The sequence below is a fragment of the Ceratotherium simum genome, chromosome 32 (assembly GCF_057802395.1).
Source record: "Ceratotherium simum simum isolate JZ-2026a chromosome 32, ASM5780239v1, whole genome shotgun sequence".
Taxonomy (NCBI): Eukaryota; Metazoa; Chordata; class Mammalia; order Perissodactyla; family Rhinocerotidae; genus Ceratotherium; species Ceratotherium simum.
The window spans coordinates 5,676,321-5,696,118 of record NC_141931.1 but is presented as its reverse complement, the minus strand read 5'-3'; the positions used below and the strand labels follow the sequence as shown (position 1 = coordinate 5,696,118).

At 39.9% G+C, this 19,798-nt stretch overlaps 1 protein-coding gene across 9 annotated transcripts in view; it reads left to right on the top strand.

The window, feature by feature from the left end:
- Nucleotides 1-19,798, top strand: part of SVIL (supervillin) — a 229,081-nt gene that overhangs the window by 121,582 nt on the left and 87,701 nt on the right. For all 9 annotated transcript variants that reach the window (XM_087420668.1, XM_087420666.1, XM_087420662.1 and 6 more), the window contains 2 exons: nucleotides 5,035-5,092; nucleotides 13,790-13,881. The gene's annotated coding sequence lies outside the window, so the exon portion shown is untranslated. The remainder of the gene's footprint in view (nucleotides 1-5,034; nucleotides 5,093-13,789; nucleotides 13,882-19,798) is intronic.

Genomic DNA, 19,798 nt, shown 5'->3' with positions numbered 1-19,798 from the left:
CCATATTTAAATCTGTTTGCTTTGTATGATAATTGATGGTACGGCAAGTAATTCTAGTAAGATCCCATTACCAACTTAAAGAGAATATCCAAATTTTTTTTTTCTTCTGTACTGGAATTTCATTTTAAAAATTTAAACTGAAGTTATTCCTTAATAATAATTCAAAAGAAACATTTAGACTCACTTAGGATAATTCTAATTGAGTATTCTATAGGAAGAGTCATTTTCAGGAATGTAAATGGTCCATGAGCAAGTGATACTGTGTTTATAAATTCTATTCTTTATAAAGGATTATTTATACATGTAACTATTATTTCATCCCATCTAATTGTTCATTTCCAGAATCAGTTGCTTCCACAGTTTCCTCTCCTTCCTCTTTTTGTTCCAGCACCTCCTTTTTCCTCTTTGTTCCTAGTTAGCTGTGACCTGACAATAAAGTTTCCACAACACTTACCCACAGAATTGATGTTGTTCCTTGCTGAGTTTTTCTAGACTGCCCTATTTGCCATATTTCTTCCCAATTTTATAAGAGTTGGAGTAACCAGCAGTACAGAGAAGATGCCAGATGCCACTACTGACCCACGTAGTAACCAGTGCTGTTGTACCTTCTGTTGATGTGCTTTAATTAATATGGCATATAATTCTTTTCAAGTGAAGTTTGTTTGTAGTTTAGAAATCAGTTTAAGTCAATCTAGTGGAAAGCAAGATATAAAATCAATGCAAATCATTTTGGAATGTGATCTCTAGCGTTTAGAGAAGATTATTCCATTATTTCATATGGTCATTCAGCAAACATTCACTGCAGACCTGCTATGCACCAGATACAGTGTTCAGCACTAAGCATACAAAGATGGACAAATTCAGGGTCCCTGCCTCCTGGTGGAGGTAGGTGGGGGTGAATCATGATCTTGATCCCACCTCCCCAAGATCCTGTGGCTCCATCACTAACCAAGTGTCTACCCATGAGCAAGTTACTTCTCCAGCCATCTCTTTCCTCACCTTGTAAATAAGAGGATTTTCCTAGGTTCTCTTTAATGTTCCTTTTAGCTGTTTTTATAGTCTCTATTGCATATTTTTCTTGGAATTGCATTATCACTGCTTGGGCCCACCAACTACATGTTGCAGTTAAAAATAAATTTGGTCTCCAGGATTTCCGGTTCCCCATGTAAGGAGCTTGGAAGTTATCACTTCATCCCACCAACAAGTAAAAAGCTGAACAGACTCCGTAAAAGAAGAGCCACAGACTGGGAGAAAATGTTTGCAAAAGACACATTGGAGAGAGGACTGTTTTCCAAAATATACAGAGAACTTTTAAAACTCAACAATAGGAAAACAAACAACTGGGGCCAGCCCCGTGGCATAGCTGTTAAGTGCGCGTTCTCCGCTGTTGACGGCCCGGGTTCGGATCCCGGGTGCGCACTGACGCACTGCTTGTCAAGCCATGCTGTGGTGGCATCTCACATAAAATGGAGGAAGATGGGCATGAATGTTAGCCCAGGGCCAGTCTTCCTCAGCAAAAAGAGGAGGATTGGCATGGATGTTAGCTCAGGGCTGATCTTCCTCACAAAAAAAAAAGGGGGAGGGAGGGGAAAAAAAAAAAGGAAACAAACAACTGAATAAAAAAGGAGCTTAAAAGCTGAATGGACACCTCACCAAAGAAGATATACAGATGACAAATAAGCATATGAAAAGATGCTCCACATCATACATCTTCAGGGAAATGTGAATGAAAACAACAGATACCACTATACACTTATTAGAATGGCAAAAATCCAGAACACTGACACCACCAAATGCCGGCAAGGATGGGGGGCAACAGAAACTCATACATTGCTGTGAGAGTGCAAAATGGTACAGCCACTTTGGAAGACAGTTTGGCAGTTTCTTACAAAACTAAACATACTCTTACCATATGATCCAGCAATCCCACTCTTTGGTATTTACCCAAAGGAGTTAAAAACTTATAGCCACACAAAAACCTGCATATGGATATTTATAGCAGCTTTATTCATAATTGCCAAAACTTGGAAGCAACCAAGCTGTCCTTCAGTAGGTGAATGCATAAATAAACTGTGGTCCATCAAGACAATGGAATATTATTCAGCACTGAGAAGAAATGAGCCATCAAGCCATGAAAATTCATGGAGGAGCCTTAAATTCATATTGCTAAGTGAAAGAAGCCAATCTGAAAAGGCTACATACTGTATGATTCCGACTAAATGACATTCTGGAAAAGGCAAAACCATAGAGACATCAAAAAGATCAGTAGTTGCCAGGGGTAGGGGGAGAAGGGAAAAGATGAACAGGGAGAACATAGAGGATTTTTAGGGCAGTGAAAATACTCTGTATGATATAATGATGGATACATGTCGTTATACATTTGTCCAAACCCATAGAATGTAGAACACCAAGAATGAACCCTAAGGGAAATTATGGGCTGGGGGTGATTATGATGTGTCAGTGTGGGTCCATCCTTGGTAACAGATGTACCACTGGTGAGTTATGTTGATAATGGGGGAGGCTATGCATATGTAGGGGCAGCGAGTATATGAGAAATCTCTATACTTTCCTCTCAGTTTTGTAGTAAACCTAAACCTGCTCTAAAAAAATCAAGTCTTTTTAAAAAATAATAATAAACAGGGGGCAGTCAAGTAGGTAATACTTAAGAGTTTCTGTCTCAAATTAAAATTTTTGACCCTCTAGTGATATCTGCCTTTCTTTTCCCACAATTTCACTCATGTGTTGTTCATAAATCTTAACTCTCAACTCTGGGGTTTTGGCTCCCTGTTAGGTAAAATATTTCATTTAACTTAGCCAAAGCCGACTCAGAGCAGCCTGGGAATAGTTAAGCAGCCTCCCTTCTTCTCAGCACATCGAGAGTGTCTGTACGGCTTTCTTTTTGTTTGTTTGTTTATTTTTAGGAAAAGGAGGAGTTGTTTTTGGCCCCCCCGATGATGGGGAGGTTGCAGCATTGTCTACTTGGCTGAAGCAGAAGCTGTGATTCAGCCATTGCTTTGAAGCATCCTAACTGTCCCATCACTGGGATCCAGTTTGCTTCAGCATCCACAGGCCTAGTTTCTGCTTGTAATCTGATTATGAGGTTTGAGCTGTTCCAGCCTGCAGTCTCTTGCTTTGCGTTTACATACTCTCAAGGACACAAGTGCCTATTTGCTCTGGCCCCGTACTGTGAAAATCTCAACCCACTTTTGCTTAGACGGGTGGAAGGCCGTGGCTGGTTGAGAATTAGCTGTAGAGCAGGCTCTGTTACTGAACGTTATATGTGCAACCATGTTCAGAAGCCCAGGGATGTCCAGCTATCTGGGAGCTTTCAAGTTCTCTGAGAAACAAGGTAAGGCAAGAGAAATAGAAAATGCCCTTATATGTTTATTGTATAACATAATGAATGCCTTGCTCCTCCATTTTACCTTGTATTCTCCTGTGTCCAGTTAGTTATACGGTTTTCTCAAAGGACACTTTAAATATCTAATTGAGTTTATAAATTAGCTTGTCTTGTGATTGCAGAAAAACATGAATTTTTTTTTTCTGTTATAAGTTAAAGATATTGCTAAACCACTAAAGCCTTTCTGTAGGAAAAATTGCAAATTAAATTGGAGTGCTCACACTTTGGATCAAGTTCTGGATGTGCTGCACTTTCACTAAAATATTTTTCTAAAGCAAATGCTATGTGTACTAAATTATTTCCAGTAGGCAGCGATGAGGGTTTGTCTTTCTATTAAATCTTCATGTGAGACAGTTTGGAACAAAATGTTGTCTTTGTAGTGGCTTCCTTTCATGCCCAGAGGAAAATGTATGCTTTCAATTTAACTACTGAAGTGATATCACAGATTCAGTTCACTAATTGAACAAAAATGAAATGCTGAGGTTATTCTGAGTATCACATTTGAAATTCATCCATTCTGTATAAAAGTATTTTCTAGTACAAATGCACTGTTAGGAAGTGATTTGAACAATTCAGGCCTCAGATTCAGGAATTTCTTCTATAATTTGATAGCTTTTTGAAGTGAGTTTTCTTTTTTAAATACATAACAAGATATTCATATAATTAGAAGAAAAGCATAGATTCTAATTGGCATTATGCCTTTCATTTTATTGTATTTCACTAGTTGGTCAGAATTTCCAAATTCCAGGATTTAGGATGTATTTTGATGGAAAATGACATGTCAGCATCTGGTATATTTTGTTACTCCTTTTCCTCAGGCTTCTGCCCCTACATGTTAAACAGTAAAAGGCACTTCCTTAGGGGAGGAGGTTTCTGTAAGTGGTCTACTTGTGGTTTTCTTGGTGGACAAATGGTTACTATGCCAAAAGCTGCAAATCAGATTACTTGCCATTAGACTGATTATAAATGTGTCTGTGCTTGGTTTTGATTAACCGGTTCACTTAGGATGTGTGTTTGTGCTGTATGGGATTTTTACCAGCTGTCTTTACATAATATATAACTTACCTTCAAAAATAGATAAAGAAGTGGTTGATTTGATGTGTTGTTATTGTTTAGATTTTAATAAAGGCAATAAAAACACAGCTGAAGAGCTCCCCTGCGCTTCCTCAACTGTCCCCATCGCATGCATTCTTTAAAGGCATCTCAAATATATCAGGCAGTGATGACTTTCAGCATTTCTGGTTACCTTGACCAAAATCATTTAATTTTTTTATTCTAAGTATATAACTATGTTATTCAGTGTTTAGTTGCTTTGAGTTGTTCTTGTGGCAATTATGAATTTAAATGATAGCATTGAACTATGTCAGGATTTTTTTTTTTGCCCACGGAGTTGGCTGCTTTTCACAAGAGAAAAACAAAAAAACTTGCCTCTGTAAAATGTATGTTGTGGAATTTGATTCTTAGAAGGTATCATTTTTGTATTCATATTTTTTATCTGGTTAATGATTTCCTTTTTCTTAAATTATACATTCAAAGGGACTTTGAAGAATTGTTTTCCCGTTAGATTTTTTTTAAACTTGTTTTGACTTGTTGTCTGTAGCTATTTCAATGTTACGTTATTTCTTTCCCCTTAGATTTCAACAAGAAAAACTTAAGCTTCATTGGATTTCCACGTCAAAGAAAAGTCCCAAGGTAAAGTGGTCTTTGCTCAAGGAATCTTAAGTTTTGAAGATTTGTGGTGGCTTTTAAAATTGTTCTTCTAAATTCCTAATTCATGAGTTTAAATGTTTGGCAATATGTTTTCTCCTTAGGGTTTGGTTTATTAAAATATATGAAGCAAGCTGACTTAACAGTACATTCAACCAACAAAGATTCTTTTTGTATTTCCTGGGGTTGATGGGAACTATTTGCAGAAGGGGAGTTTGGTGTCTCTGTAATTGCATACTTGTAAAGGGCTCATCTTTTCTTTCTCATACCTGCCTCTAAGTATGGGACATCCTTTTGCAGTCTGTTCATCAAGTAAGGGAGCTTTTGATTTTTTAAGAAAGCATTTAGCCTTGTTTCTCCTCCCTCTCGCCCTTCCTTCCATCCTTCCTTCCATCTTTCATTCTTTCCTTCCTTCTGTCCCTCCACCCATCCACCCATCTGTCCATGTGAGTTCTTGATGCCTGGTCTCTCAACCTTTCTACACTTCAGTTCCCTTGGCTGCAAGATATTCTGGGTACTAATTTGATTTACCTAATGTGCTAAAACTCTGTGGTATATCATCATTGATATAAGAGAAAGTAAAAATTAAAGTTGGTGCCAGACAAGATATCTATATCTCAGGGGCTGCTTAGTAGATCACTGTCCCTAATAGACTGTGAGATTTTCAAGTGGAGGCACAGTTATTGTTCCTTACACGGAAGTATAGATCTCAGCCTACACTGTGCTATGCTAGAAAGGCCCAGCCCCCGTCTACCCCTCATTTCCCTCAGATCTCTTGTTCCTAATGTATTATGTATGACATTGTTTCTTTACTAAAAAGTGTTTGCATTTCAGTAGCATTGGAATAAACAGTTGTCTAACCACTGTCCTCGTCAGGCTAAGCCTGGCTCTGCATTTGAAAATGGCAGAATTGATCTTGTGAACACACGAGATGGGATAAAGCATTGTGAATTCCATCCACATCTTAGTATCAGGTAAACTAGGGCAGTAATGAGCCAGGATCATCAGTAAGGTTGTCTTATTTGACTCATGAAATCTTACTTTTCTAGTGCTTGACACAATCTCCTGTATTTCTCATCTTTGCCGTATTTTTAATAGAATCTAAGGCTTATGTCATAGTTTGTTCAGGCTACTATAACAAAATACCATACACTGGGTGGCTTCTAAACAGTAGAAATTTATTTCTCACAGTTTTGGAGGCTGGAAATCTGAGATCAGGGTGCAGCATGTTCGGGTGGGACCCTCTCCCAGGTTGCAGACCACTGACTTCTTATGTCCTCGATTGGCAGAAGGGGCTGGGGAGCTCTCTGGGGTCCTTTTATAAGGGCATTAATCTCATTCATGAGGGCTCCACTCTCATGACCTAATCACCTCCCAGAGTCCCCAGCTCCTAATATCATCACCTTTGAGGGTTAGGATTTCAACATATGAATTTGGGGGGACACAAGCATTCAGACCATAGCAGCTTAGTTCCCAGTATGTCCCTAGCACATTGGTTTAGCTGTAATAGAGCTAATTAGTGACTAAGAAAAAGGAAGAAAAGGAAAGGGAGACAGACATTGCTTATTTGAAGATAAGAAAAGCGTGATATGTGAAGGTCAGACACTTCAGTGGAGAGGGACTGAGAGGGACACAGCTCTTCTAAAATTGTGGGTATTATTTCATGTGTACTTATTTAAATGATGGCTCCTTTCCCGCAGTACTAAGTATAAAATGTAAAAAGATATGAGAACCTGCCTCCTTCAAAGAAATCTAGTCAGCCAGACAACAGAGGTGAAAATATGAGGTAATGGATTTTCGCCTCCCATATCTTGTAATTTAAACTTCAGTGGAAGAGTGAACAGATTGCAGGGGAGCCTTTCACAGCGTGGGTGCACGGTCAGCGCAACAGTATATCCTACATTTTATAAAAGATAGAAGGCAACAACTGCAGAATATCCTGCTCTCACCTTAATAAAATTTCCCCTTGTTCCTACTTCAGAGCATTTAAGTAGGTTAATGGGACACATTAAAAAAATTATCATGGAAGCAGGGAGCAGTTGCTTCTTAGATTATTGAAACAGAGGGAAGAGGGGAGAAGTATGAAAAAATTAGTCGTAAAGAGTGAGCACTATTTCAGAGGCAATGAAGATAGCTGGGTAAAAAATACAAAAGGTGCTTCTTAATATTAGAAGCTTTTAAAATTATAATTAAAAAAATTAAGACTGTAGCATTTACTTTAGTTATATATGGGGGGTGGTTTCATATTGAAATATTGGATCATACCTTTGCTTGAGCTGTGGCAGACCCACCAGGACCTGCAGAGGTTGTCTGGGCAGGAACCCCTCATCCCAGAGACGGTGAGCGATGAGGAAGAGCACCATCCAGCACCTGGAGCTCGGTGCTCTGGCCTTACCAATGGTCTCAGTTAGGAATGGGCCCTCCCAGTAATGCTGCTCTGGCGCCTCTGACTTGGAAAAGTGAGAGGAGGGCCGTGTTAGAGCTCTTTTGGGTATTGGTAAGTGTCTCATCAGCCATAGATGATCAGAAGGAGTCACTCATTCACGAATGGTGCAGAATTCTTTACTAGGGGGTCTTGCCTGCATTTTCACTGCTGGCTATTTCCCGTGGGGGTAGCAAGTCCAGGGAAGAGAGGAGACTTTTTTCGAAACCTGGTTTTGTATTGATTTGAGGGGTCTTGCATCAGTCACAGCTTCTGTGACACTGTCCACCCCAGTCTCCTTGTTCTATAGCTTCCTCAGAAGGATGGTCATTTAGCGGGAGCAGGAGAGAGAGGCAATAGAAGCAAGAACAAAATGTAAAGACAGCCGTGTGGGTTCCAATAACAAAAGCTGACCTTGAAGATGGAGACTTTGAAAATAGAATACTTCATGAACAGATGCAAATATAGTAGTATTTTCATACGTGTATGCAAGGTGAGCAAACGTAACGAGGAGAGATATTTTCCCCATTACATATTATTCTAAAGAAGGACAGAAAAGAAGGGAGGGAGGGAGGAAGGAAGCTTATAACTGATATTTTTAAATACATGCCTTTCTGATTATTCTCAGTGTTTGTAATGCTGTTTGCCCCATCACATCATCAGCGTATGAAGTGTACGCGTAAAATACATCAGAGTGAGTTGTAGCTCACGTTAGAAGTATTTTATTGTGGTCATTCATTCATTCAACATATATTTATTGATTTTTAAAAATCAATAATTTAAAAAAATCTAAGACACTTATACTGTGTTCTACAAGTAGGAAAACAGGATGCCATGAGAGAAAATAACAGAGGTGCGTGAGATAGATTCGGTGCCAGGGGGGACGGGCACTGGGTCAGGGGTACTTCCTTGAGGAAATGACCTTAAATGAGGCTCAGACCAGGAGCAGGACTCAGCTAGGATGGAAGGAGGCTGGAGAAGAGAGAATTCACGTGGTGGGAACAGCATGTACAGTAAACCACGTTAAGAGGCATGAGAGATGTTCCTAAGAGCAGGTGGGTTTTCCGTTGGTTTCTGACTGATTATGAAAAGGCTGTACTTTTTATTAGCGCTGACACTATGTGTCCCTTGTTTCAAGAAAGTAAGTGCAGGGGCCGGCCCTTTGGTGTAGTGGTTAAGTTCAAGTTCTCCGCTTTGGCGGCCCCGGGTTCGCGGGTTCGGATCCCGGGCGCGCACCGACGCACTGCTTGTCAGACCATGCTGTGGTGACGTCCCATGTAAAGTAGAGGAAGATGGGCACGGATGTTAGCCCAGGGCCAATATCCCTCAGCAAAAAGAGGAGGATTGGCAACAGATGTTAGCTGAGGGCTAATCGTCCTCAAAAAAAAAAAAGAAAGAAAGTAAGTACGTATGGAGCCAGAGGGTGTCGGGGATGACTTGTCAACCCCACTCTGTAAGAGTTCAGCAAAATGTTTAGGAGGTAGTTTCTTAGTCTTCATTAGTGGCTTCAGTGAGCTTTTTGATAAGCAGAGAACAGGGGGAACACAGAAACATGCAGGTGTTCATTTCTGAGCGTATGAGAGAGTATTTGTGCCCTGAGGTCAGCGGCCTGAGAAGCTGCGTATGTGAGGGATTGCGTCATTCACTTCAATGGAGAACTTCTTCCTGAGATTTTGGTTTTCCCAAGAAAGTAAAGAACTTCATCAAGATGTGTAAACAAGCAGTTAAATAATCAGTTAAAATCGCATGCCGTTCCTTAAGTAGGGTGTGTTTCTGTGGTTATTTAATTTTTTAGGTTTATACTAAATCATACATCTGAATAAAACACTGAAAAGAACTGTCACTGCGTTAACAATTCACTGTGTAGAAGTCAGTGCTAATTCTAAGTTTCTGAGCAAAGCAGGTGTCCTAGGATCTTTAAGTCATCTGGAGTGTGGTTTATAGAGACTACTTATTCTCGAGTCTTTTTATTAAATAATGTGAATACATGGCACTCATATTTATGAATATAAGCCATACCGCATTTATAAGCAATAAGTAAGATTTCAGATGAGCCTGGTTCTGGGAAGATGGGATGGGGTACCATATTTTGGAATGTGTAGAAGTTCCTTGAAATTTAATTTACAGGCATACCTCGGAAATATTGCGGCTTTGGTTCCAGACCACTGCAGTACAGTGAACATTGATTTCCCAGTGCATATAAAAGTTATGTTTACACTATACTGTAGTCTAGTAAGTGTGCAATCAAATTATGTCTAAAAAACAATGTACATAGCTTAGTTAAAAAATACTTGATTGCTAAAAAATGCTAATCATCATCTGAGCCTTTAGAAAGTCATAATCTTTTTGCTGGTGGAGAGTCTTGTCTCGATGTTGATGGCTGCTGACTGATCCGGGTGGTGATTGCTGAAGGCTGGGGTGGCTGTGGCAATTTCTTAAAATAAGACAACAATGAAGTTTGCTGCATTGATTGAGTCTTCCTTTGACGAATGATTTCTCTGTAGCACGCGATGCTGTTGGATAGCATTTTACCCACAGTAGAACTTCTTTCAAAATTGGAGCCTGGGCCGGCCCCGTGGCTTAGCGGTTAAGTGCGTGCGCTCCGCTACTGGCGGCCTGGGTTCGGATCCCGGGCGCACACCGAGGCACCGCTTCTCCGGCCATGCTGAGGCCGCGTCCCACATACAGCAACTAGAAGGATGTGCAGCTATGACATACAACTATCTACTGGGGCTTTGGGGGAAAAAATAAATAAATAAAAATTTAAAAAAAAAAAAAAAATTGGAGCCAATCCTCTTAAACCCTGCCACTGCTTTATCAACTAAGCTTATGTAATATTCTGAATCCTTTGTTGTCATTTCAACAATCTTTGCAGCATCTTCACCCAGAATAAATTCTATCTCAAGAAACCACTTTCTTTGCTCATCCATAAGAAGCAACTCCTCATGCATTAAAAGTTTTACCACAGATTGCAGCAATTCAGTCACATCCTCAGGCTCCACTTCTTATTCTAGTTCTCTTGCTGTTTCCACCACATCTGCAGTGACTTCCTCCACTGAAGTCTTGATCCCCTCGAAGTCTTCCGTGAGAGTTGGATTCAACTTCTTCCAAACTTCTGTTAAGGTTGATATTTTGACCTCTTCCCGTGAATCACAAATGCTCTTAATGTCATCTGGAATGGTGAATCCTTTCCAGGAGGTTTTCAATTTCCTTTGCCCAGATCCATCAGAGGAATCACTATCTATGGCAGCTATATCCTTACGAGAAGTATTTTTTAAATAATGAGACTTGAAAGTCAAAATTACTCCTTGATCCGTGGGCTGCAGAATGGATGTTGTGTTAGCAGACATGAAAACAACATGAGTCTCATTGTACATTTCCATCAGAGCTCTTAGGTGATCAGGTGCATTGACAATGAGCAGTGATATTTGGAAAGGAATCTTTTTTTCTGAGCAGTAGGTCTCAACAGTGGGTTTAAATAATCAGTAAACCATGTTGTAAACAGATGTGCTGTCATCCAGGCTTTGTTGTTGCATTTACAGAGCACAGGCAGAGTAGATTTAGCATAAATCTTAAGGGCACTAGGATTTTCAGAATTGAAAATGAGCACTGGCTTCAACTTCAAGTCACCAGCTGCATTAGCCCCTAACAAGAGTCAGCCTGTCTTTTGAAGCTTTGAAGCCAGGCACTGACTTCTCCTCTCTAGCTATAAAAGTCCTAGGTCTTATTCCAATAGAAGGCTGTTTCATCTACATTGAAAATCTGTTGTTTAGTGTAGCCACCTTCTTTAATTATTTTAGCTAGATCTTCTGGATAACTTGCTGCAGCTTTTATATCAGCACTCGCTGCTTCACGTTGCACTTTTATGTTTTGGAGACGGCTTCTTTCCTTTAACCTCGTGAAATAACCTCTGCTAGCTTCAGACTTTTCTTCTGCAGCTTCCTCAACTCTCTCAGCCTTTATAGAATTGAAGAGAGTTAGGGCCTTGCTCTGGATTAGGCTTTGGCTTAAGGGAATGTTGTGGTTGGTTTGATCTTCTATCCAGACCACTAAACCTTTCTCCACATCAGCAGTACGGCTGTTTCATCCTTCATGTCTTCACTGGAGCAGCACTTTTAATTTCCTTCAAGAACTTTTCCTTTGCATTCGCAACTTGCCTAACTGTTTGATGCAAGAGGCCTAGCTTTCGGCCTCTCTTGGCTTTCTACATGCCTTCCTTACTAAGCTTAATCATTTCTAACTTTTGATTTAAAGTGAGAGATATGCGACTCTTCCTTTCACTTGAACACTTAGAACCCATTGTAAGATTATTAATTGGCATAATTTTAATATTGTTGTGTCTGAGGGAGTAGGGAGGCCAGAGGAGAGGGAGAGAGATGGAGGAACAGCCGGTTGGTGGAGCTGTCAGAACACACAACATTTATCAATTAAGTTCACTATCTTATTTATTTATTTTTTTTGTGAGGAAGATCAGCCCTGAGCTAACATCCATGCTAATCCTCCTCTTTTTTTGCTGAGGAAGACCGGCTCTGAGCTAACATGCGTTCCCAATCCTCCTCCTTTTTTTCCCCCAAAGCCCCAGTAGATAGTTGTATGTCGTAGTTGTACATCCTTCTAGTTGCTGTATGTGGGACGCAGCCTCAGCATGGCCGGAGAAGCGGTGCGTCGGTGCGCGCCTGGGATCCGAACCCGGGCCACCAGTAGCGGAGCGCGCGCACTTAACCGCTAAGCCAGGGGGCTGGCCCCAAGTTCACTATCTTATATGGGCGTGGTTCGTGGCACCCCAAAATAATTATACAGTGGTAACATCAGAGATTACTGATCACAGATCACCATAACAAATATAATGATAACGAAAAAGTTTGAAATATTGCAAGAATTACCAAAATGTGACACAGACATGAAGTGAGCAAATGCTATTGGAAAAATGGTGCCAGTAGACCTGCTCAATGAAGGTTTGCCACAAACCTTCAATTTGTAAAAAACACAGTGTCTGTGAAGCACAGTGAAGCAAAGCACAATAAGATGAGGTATGCCTGTATATGTGGCATATAAATTACTCATGTGTCCCACTTACATAGTGTGCAGAGCACCTTCCTCAGTCTCATCTTGGGCCTCTATGGAGATGTCCTCCTGCAGTACGTGGAGAAGGTCAGCTTTGCACTGAATGTGTTCAGGCTGGGTGTTCACCTCTCTGGAGGTGATCATATCATCAGGGAATACTAGTTTCCTGTTTCCCTAGGTTTGTTTTCTTCCTGCGACGCAGCAGCTCTGTGTGTTTTGCCCAACTCCAGGCACGTTCCCATGGAAGATCACGGAATTGTGTGTACAGCAGTCTTGGGGCAACTGTGCATAGTGTTGGAGAAGGAGCTAGATTTGAATTTCATGTACTCTTCTTGCCAAATATGTGTCCTTGGGCAAATCATTTAACAGTTTCCTAATCTGTACACCGAGGATGGTAATAGTTCCAGTGGTGTGCTGGCGCCGACTTGTGAGAGCAAGCATGCATCTCTCTTCCAACTTTGAGTTCAGTGAGTCCTGTGGGTAGCTTGAAATCGGCCATGGTGGGAGTATTTACACGATCAGCCAATACTGCAAAGCAGGTGCTTGTGGGGGCAGGGGGCAGTCAAGAGGAAGGAGCCAGGTGTTAAACATTTACCAGCACAGCACTGAGAAGTTCACACCTCCTAGGGTCTTGTGAAGATAGTTCAGGTAATTCCTGGGATATGCTTAGTATAGAAGAAACATACTAGTGAGGGCTCAGTTCCTTTATTCTTCTGCCCTTTTGTTTCTCCTTTTTTTCTCAAGACAGTTTTCATGTGCCTTGTAGACCTATTCACCATGCTTTGATTTCTTGGTTGTTTGAAGGCATTTGTTCCTTTAACCTAATTTCAGCACTGGGGGAAAGCATGTAGATCATTTAGACAAATTGCTGATTCTGAGGAAGAACTTGTAGCACAGAAAGGTTGAGTGATTAATTCGAGTTTGCTCAGTGATGTTTTGACCGCCGTACGCCACACCCCCTGCCTATGCTGATGTAATTATTTAGTTGCACAAAAAAATTGTTAACATAACTGTAAGTAAATGCAAAAAGCTACCAATTAACTCCCCCAAATAAAACTTTTTACTTGTAATCTACATGTACATATTTAACCATGTATAGCAGTAGCGTAGTTTTTATTTTCTGCTTTTTTGCACTTAACATTATATATCTTGGTTTAAATTGACCTTAAACATTTTATTAACGGAATAATTTTTAGCTTTCAGAAAGAATTCTTGCTTGAAGATAAAGAACAACTTGCTAACCACAAAAAAGAAATTGATGCTAAGCTTTTAACTGCACTTCCTAAAGGTAAGACTCCTTCTAAATGGTGAGCAGTGTCCAGAGGCATACGTTTTGTGTTATCTGATTTTCTTTGAGGAGACTCTCGCACTAACCTCCAGCTTCTAGTCTCCTTTGTCGCCTCATCCCAGAATTAACCTCCACTGAAGCCCCTCTCTCCTTGTATTTGTAATCCCCACCTTTCTTCATGTTCTTTCCCTCTCGTTTTGAGCACCCTCATTTTCACTGGAGGCTGGTGGGGAGGGTGAGAGAAGGTTCCCCGAATCACTTCCTCATCACTTCCCTACCTTCATCTTCTCTAAGGTCAGCGAGTTCCGCTCATGCACCCATTTCTTCTCCGCCCACCCCTTCCCGACCCTCCAGCCTCTTGATGCTCGCCAGTATTTATAGCATTTACACTTACTATCTTGTAGCTCCCTACTGGGCTACAGTTTGGGCTACCAGTGGAGATTGTATCTTCATCATCTCTCTTCTTCCCCCAGTAGGCACTCACATGGTCGGTGAATTAGTATTTTCATTGGTAAAGATGCTCGTGCAGTAAAATATTTGCATCTATCAGCCGACCACACCTAGTTTTGCCTGTGAAATAATGTGAACATTGCCTGATCTTGTTTCCACCAAGTGGAACACTAGCACAGGGTGGTACCAGCTCACAAACTGTTGTCATCTCGAATGAGCTGTGTCGCCCTCACTTCAGAAGAAACAGGTTTGGTGGAAGGTCAGATTATTTTTCCTACTCTGATAGAGAAAAAAAACCATGAGATCAAGCCCAAAAGAAATTAGACCAGAAAAAGTATTCTTTTAATAGAAACTAAACCCAGTTTAAAAGGCCCACTGACAAATTGGCATACATCCCCAGGAGTTGAATGGGTGATATGCCTAGACAGGGTCTGAAAAGGATGGATATTTCAAGGACCCCAGGGATTCGGCCTGGTGGAGAAAACTTAAATAGGGACATTTTGCAATTTTCAAGTACTTAGAAAACTGTCACCTGGAATGTAGGCTTATTCTATGTTGCCTTAGAGGCCAAAAATAAGAAGAATGTGTAGAATTACAAGGAGGTGGGTGAGATTTAATATATGAAAGAAAATTCTGAGAGTTTCTAGAACCTAGGAGTGAAATGGACTGCATTGCAGTCTCATCAGCTCTCCTCATTAGTATTCAAGAAAGGTCATACGGCCATGTCTTCAAGGGTAGGGCAGATGCTGTGGAGGGTTCCCACCTGGATGGGTGTGTGGACCAGGTGTGAAATGGAAGGGTCCTTCCAATTTTGAAGACTCTTTGTGAAAGCCAAAGAAACTCAATTAAATCTGAGCCAAACTTAAAAAATCTTTGAAGATGATCAAAACAAAGTATAAGAATGAACAAATTGATTTTTAGCAATAGCTTAGCAGATCTGACTGGTTGGGCAAAGTTCTATATAGCAAAAGTTGCTTCCCTCTTCCAGTCTCTACCCCAATTCCTTTTTTTGATAAATCATACCATAGACAATATTAGGATCAGAAAAATTAAGAGATGCTGGGTTCCTTAATGTTCAACAACTTGTAACTCTGTATATAACAAAACTTAAAAACACATAAGCTTATTAACCAGTGTTACTGGTTAAAACATAATTTTCACAAATCGAAGATGGTAAATTTATGTATTAACCAGATTTATGTTTCTAAATTAACAAGATCTTTAAAACATGCTGAAAAAGTATCAGAGCCCCCCTTCCCTGAATTTCATCTAAATTCCCCATAGTCTAATTTCATAATCTTTGCTCTTTCTGAATTTGGGCAGGCGTGTTTGGAAAGACCTGTGTGTTACTGGCAAGCTTTTCATTTCTCCATCTTAACAGATGTGTTAATGATTTTATCAGCTCTTTGCTATATAATGTTAAAAATAGGCATTGATTATGACTGTTCTAATGGCATAGAGTTTTATGTTTGTTTATAAGTTTACAGAAGTTTCTGTCAGTTCATTTAGTGTGGGATTCTTACTTCTGTGAAATTCAGCTTTAAAATGATCATTGATGTTTCTCTAAAGGACTTCCTTTAACAGTGTATCACAAACAGGTAATCAAAGGATTAAAAACCTTTACCTATGTAAAGATTATCATATTAAAATAGATTTTCCATTTAGGAATTAGGAAATGGACTAAATATATTACTCTACTTTTTTAAACAGCTTTACTGAGCTATAAGTCATATACCATACAATTCATCCATTTAAAGTATACAATTTAGTGGCTTTTAGTATAGTCACAGAGTTGTGTATCCATCACCACAGTCAATTTTAGAACATTTCCATTATCCTGAAAAGAAACCCCACACTTCTTAGCCATCACCCCTCCTCCTTATTGCTCTAGTTTTATAATTAGTCATTTTATAAGCTGCTTGTCTTTATATTAGTGGCTGCCATCCAAGTGTAAAAGTTTAAATGCATTACTCCTGTGGGAATTAAGATCAGTATTCAGAATATTCTGGATCTGGCCGCTGCCCTTAGGTTGTCACATGCAGGAGAGGAGAGAAGTCTTCTTGGCAGCCCCCCTGCCACTTACCTTTCTTTGGAAGATTCTACTGTACTCGGGTTTGGAGGACTGAACTCAACAATAACTTTACCAGAAAGCCTATTTTTCAGAGCTATTTGAAGAAACGCTTCCCAAGAAAAGTGCCTAGCAGCCCAAATTACCCTGAGTATTGGTATTATATGTTATTACAAAGTATATTAGGCAGTTAAATAACTTTATAAAGTATTATAGCCCTGATGTCAAATCTCCTTAAATTGCCTTGCTTGGAAAATAACCAACCATTTCCTATCAGAAATAACTAAAGAAATACACTCATAGAATCCATATTGCTCAGACATGGGCAGCAGACTGAAATAGCAGGTATATAATAAGGGATAATTTAGTATGTGTAAAAGTCTTCATGTACTTGAAAGCAAAGTAGAAAATATTACCACAGAAGTTAGATCAGCTGTGCTTGTTTATATCTGGATTGTAGGATCACTAGTATTACTATTATCTGGACCAGTTATGAATTATACACATATGACACGGCATACAATCAATTGAATTATGGCTGTCCAATCTAATTTTAAAGAACATCCTTATTCCTTATTCTTAGGAAATATACACTGAAGAATTTAGCCATGAAGAGGCATCCTGCTGCAGCTTACTCTTAGATGGTTCAGAAAAGTTTATATGTAAATGTGTGTGCATGTGTATACACACATAAATATGCATACATAGAGAGAAAAAAGGTAAACATTAATCAAATGGGGGCCAGCCTGGGGTGGCGTAGTGAAATTTGCGAGCTCTGCTTTGGCAGCCCGGGGTTTGCAGGTTTGGATCCTGGGCGCGGACCTACACACTGCTTATCAAGCCATGCTGTGGTGGCGTCCCATGTATAAAATAGAGGAAGACGGGCACAGATGTTAGCTCAGCAACAATCTTCCTCAAGCGAAAGGAGGGAGATTGGCAACAGATGTTAGCTCAGTGCCAATCTTCCTCACCAAAAAATAAAATAAATAAATAAACCAAATGGAGTAAAATGTTAACATATTATGAAAGATGTCTTTTAATTTTTCTATAAGTCTGAATTTATATAAAAATTTTAAAGAAAAGAAAGTTTTTCTTGGTAGATCATAAAGAATAATAAACTATATTCAAGACCATCAGTGAGAAGATACCTCTGGTGGAGCTGTTTGTAGTCTCGATAAATGAAACGATGGAGTGACAACATAGATTCCGCAGCTGGGGTGACTTCCGAGATTTCTCAGGATTAGGTTTTTTTCAGTGCTTTATAATAAATCTGACAAAAATTCAGTTGGAGGGCCTGATTAGGATTACAAGTACCCATATGAAGTTTTTTCCTGGAAAGAAACAAAAAAATTACACACACATCAGCAATTCAAATAAAACATCATTCTCTTTCATAGAATGGAAGTGTTTTCCCATGGGATAGATATACTAGAGTAATTATATTACATGTTTGTTTTACTAACTTTACTTTTAAACTATCAATTTGGGGAAAGGAAGCCAGACTCAAGATGTGTCTTTGATACTTCTTTTTGTCTTCCACATCATTTCTTTCCCCCTATAATCTCATGTCTATAGGAATGAAGCAAATCTTGGTAATTAAAAATATATTTATTAGAAAGAATAGACCGAGTGGTAATTTATTTCCTGGAGGGAGTTTTTATTTTCCTAAAAGTTTCATTATAGATTTCCACTACGAATTAATAAGCTCACCGATACATTTAGTTTGATACATGACCTCATTTCATTCCTCAGTAAATGATCAGAAAGGACTATAAGATTATAGGCTTGGAATAGTTTTGCGTTTGAATCTGAGCTTGACTGAAGACTGCAGCGATGGGCTAGTGGTGTCTGTCTTTGGTGTAACCTAGAACATGGGTGTCTAGGGGACAGGCTGCCTTATTTGAAATCTTTGTACTGAGTTCAATGGTTCTCAGGCCAGGACAGTACCATCCCTAGGGGGGTACTTTGGAATCATATGGGAGCATCTTTGTGTCATAGCAACTGGGGATGATTTGGCATTGAGTAGGAGAATCCAGGATACTCAACATCCTGCAGTGCGGGCTCACCACAAAGACATTTCCCACTCAGAAGGCCGTTAGTGCCCTCATGGTGATCTGTGATCTCTTCCAGAGCCAGCATTCTGTGTCGGTGACACTGAAGAGGGGCACCTGGGTGCCTGCTCAATGCTATCTTGAGACTTCTTATATCCAGCAGTGCATGGCGATCAGATGACAGTGTTCACTGGTGGCTGCCCACCCTATTCTGTCCAGAAAGGGACAGAGATCACCATGGACAGTGGGATAACTTGGATTGCCTGCCCTGTCCTTCTCTTTCTTCTCCCTGTCCCAGGCTTCTGGGGGTTCAGTTTCTGTGATGAACAACTATTCTGACCATCAGCCTGCCCCATTCTTGTATTATCTTAGTCCTCATGGAATATTTAAGCAGAGCGGTAATGGCAGTAGGAAAGGACAGTTGTGTTGTGGGTGGGACATTTGCATAGTCTCCCAATTAGTTGATCTTTCCTTCTAGAATATGGGAAAAAAGAATGTCAGGAAGCAACTTGTTGCTTAGCTTTTTCACTGTACTGCTAGAACTTTTTTCAATATCTTTAGTTACATAATTTTTATAGAAAATTTTAAAAATTAAAAATTTAATGAAATGCAAGGAGATTTTCAGTCTCAAATTAGGACAAAAAAAGTATATCTTAACTTTTCCCAATGGAAGTTATATGCCACTCTGTGTGTGTTACGTTAATATTTTGACATATACTCTGTCTTCATCTGTTTGAACTGCTGTAACAAAGTACCGTAGATTGAGTGGCTTATAAACAACAGAAATGTATTGCTCACAGCTCTGGAGGCTGGAAGTCTGAGATTAGAGTGCCAGCATGGTGAGGTCCTGGTGAGGAAGCTCTTGCAGTTGCACGCTGCCGTCTTCCCATCATATCATCACGTGGAGGAAGGGCCCAGAGAGCTCTGTGGGGCCTCTTTCGTAAGGACACTAATCCCAGCCATGAGAGTGGAGCCGAAATACCTCTCAAACGTCCCACCTCCTGATACATCACATTAGGGGTTAGGATTGCAACTTAGGAATTTTGGGGGGACATAAACATTCAGACCTCAGCATACCTACTTGGAATAATTTTGGAGGAGAAAAGGCTCATTATGCCACTAAGTACCCTAATAATATAGTCTATTTCTCAGGTAGGGGTTTGAAGCATGCGTTTAAGACCTACATTTCAGAGCACTTGGAATTTGATTTCAATAGCTTCTTGAGCAGTCTTATGAAAAATAGGGCCCTATTCTCTTCTTTGGGGTTTAAATAATTAATTGAAACTCTTTGGTTTATACCATCCTTCAAAATGTTTTCAAAATATGTACTACCAGCCATTACATTTTT